This window comes from Bos taurus, chromosome 17 (genome assembly GCF_002263795.3).
Source record: "Bos taurus isolate L1 Dominette 01449 registration number 42190680 breed Hereford chromosome 17, ARS-UCD2.0, whole genome shotgun sequence".
Classification (NCBI taxonomy): Eukaryota; Metazoa; Chordata; class Mammalia; order Artiodactyla; family Bovidae; genus Bos; species Bos taurus.
In genome coordinates this window covers 54,632,150-54,634,934 of record NC_037344.1, presented here as the reverse complement: position 1 = coordinate 54,634,934, position 2,785 = coordinate 54,632,150, and the positions used below count along the sequence as shown (strand labels likewise).

Genomic DNA, 2,785 nt, shown 5'->3' with positions numbered 1-2,785 from the left:
CCTGAGCTGTTGCGGAGCCAAAGAGGGTGAAAGACACATAGAAGAAGCATGTGGAATATGCTGGAACTCATCAGCAACCAGAGGCCAAGCCCCAGATGATTCCAGCAGAGCTACAGTTCACTCTAGACTAATAAACAAGAAAATAGATGTTTGTGGTTGGCTTTTAACAACTAAATTGAAACATGATTCACATACCATAAAATTCACCCATTCAAATAATACTATCCAATTTTTTTTGGCAGATTCATGCAGCCATCACTATAATCAATTTTAGAACATTTTCATCACCCCAAAAGAAAATTGCATATTCAATACATTAGCAGTCTTTTCCCATTTCCCTGTTCACTGTTATACAGCGTTATTGTAGTGACAGCTGACATATATATATATATACACACACACACAAGATATTAGAAATGCATCCAATGTTAGCAAGCTCAAATTTCACATTCTTCTTAATAGAAATCCAGGATAAGAAAGGTTTGTGTGCACACATCTACACAGACTTCCCTATACACATTCACACAATCCTACACATGCTTAGACACACATCCACTTCTACAAACGTTTCACACACCCACAGTCAGACACAGACTCACACTCATGTTTAGTGATACAAAGATTCATATATAGACTCATCCACACACATTCACAATTACATACTTGTAGACATACACACTCACACAGCAATTTCCCAACCCTGTCATTTAAATAACTCATGACATTTTTTCTATATCTACATATCACATATGCTTTTATTTCCTTATTTTTTTCCTTTGAATGACTCACATTTTTATTTAAATAAACTGGTTTTTAAAAGAAAGTGCTATAAATGGAGGGTCCTCATCTTTCCCATTAGCTCTTGACCTTTCTTTCCACCAAACCCAAGCATATCTACTATAAGTGGAAGAGGGGACTGGGTGTCACCACCTTCAGGAAGCCCCTGACCACGCAGTTCACATATCTTGCACTTAGAAAGACCTCCTGCTTACTTTAGTGCTCTACTCTCAGCATCTTGGAATTCTTAATACTGTATTAACTATAATTATAATGCATTTTCATTTTGCCTTGGAAAACACAAAGTCTGTAGCCTCTTCTGCCCTTGAGCACACAGAATATCCCAGCCTCGGAGACATTCAGGGCTCCCTCCATTGGAGAAGCTGACCCAGGGCAGGTCACATGTGACACAGCCCGGACCTTGGAGTGCCAACAGGTAGAAGTTCGAATCTCAGCCCTATTTACCAGCTGGGTAACCTTGGGCAGGTTACCTACCCTGACAGAGCACCCAGGACAAGAGTACAAATGGAGGCCCATGTGTCTAAAAGTCTTCATGGTAAAAATCAAGCTCACAAATTTGTCAAATAAAACATGTTCTAACCTCTTATTTTAAAAAATATATGTTCATTAAAATAGTCAAAATATACATGTAAAGCTATGTTTTTTATATGTCTGAAAATTGGCAAAATATCAAAGACGATGGAACTAAATTATGTTGTATTGATGTAACAGTGATATCTAAATGAGAAACTTTTAAACAGTATAATTAAGAAATTTCTATGTATTTATTCCATAAAATTTGTTTTTATTGCCTTCATTTTAGCAAAATCACTCACACTGGTTTTTTTCTTTTTCTGGCCATGCCACTGAGCATGCAGGATCTTAGTTCCCCAGCTGGGGATCAAGCCCAGGCCCCTTGCAGCGGAAGTGTAGAGTCTTAACCACTGGACCACCAGGGAAGTCCTTCACCCTGTTGTTATAATCAAGATTTTTATGTAATTGTGTGCTATTGGCAGTAATGACCTGAAGGAATAAAAAATAAATTGAAGTTACAGATCAAAGGACACAAAACTTGAATACATTTTCATAAAATGTGTACATTAAAATTTTTTAAATTAGAAAATTAAAAATATTTTAGATATTTTCTGAAGTTATTCTTCTAGAATATTTTACTTATGTTTTTTCTTTTAAAATTAAATACTTTAATTATCTTTTAAAATCAAAAGGCAAAATACAAATGACACAATTAAAGTAACATTTTAAGATAAACTGCTTTAATAAAGCTAGAGATGTTAATTTTTAAATTTAATTCCAATAAATATTAAAAAATAAGTGCTTGCTTTGGCAGCACATATACTAAAATTGGAATAATACAGAGAAGATTAGCATGGCCCCTGCACAAGGATGACACACAAATTCATGAAGCATTCCATATTTTTGTAAAGTAATTAGCCTTCAATTAAAATAAATCAATTAATTAAAAATAAGTAAATGGGAAGGAAATCTGAAAAAGAGGGGATATATGTATACATATAGCTGATTCACTTTGCTGCAGCAGAAACTCACACAACGCTGTAGAGCAACTAAACACCAACAAAAATGAATTAAAAAAAGAAGCAGCAAAAAATAAAACTGCTAACAATCCTAGAGTCCAAATGTCTTATAGTTAATGTAAAGAAACATAGCACACTTCATGCATTTTACATCTAGATCTATGTATATTCAAATTTAAGAGTGATGTGAATCTTTAATATTTCAAAATGATCCTCTGCTGCTGTGTTAGTTACATATTGCTATATACCAAATTACCATAAATTTAGAAGTTTAAAACAAGACAGATTTATTATCTCACAATTTCTATGGTCGAGTCCAGACTCAGGGACTTCCCTGGCAGTCCAATGGTTGAGATCCCAGTGCAGGGGGCACAGATTGATGCCTGGTCAGGGAAGTAAAATCGCGCACGAAAAAAAAAGAATCCAGATTCAGTTCACCTCTTATTAAACTGCAG

At 34.9% G+C, this 2,785-nt stretch overlaps 1 non-coding gene across 1 annotated transcript; it reads left to right on the top strand.

Annotated features, from left to right (window-relative positions):
* Positions 1-2,109: 2,109 nt before the first annotated feature.
* Positions 2,110-2,216, top strand: LOC112442115 (U6 spliceosomal RNA). The gene has a single exon (XR_003030123.1). It is a non-coding gene; the product is annotated as a U6 spliceosomal RNA (small nuclear RNA).
* Positions 2,217-2,785: the final 569 nt, after the last annotated feature.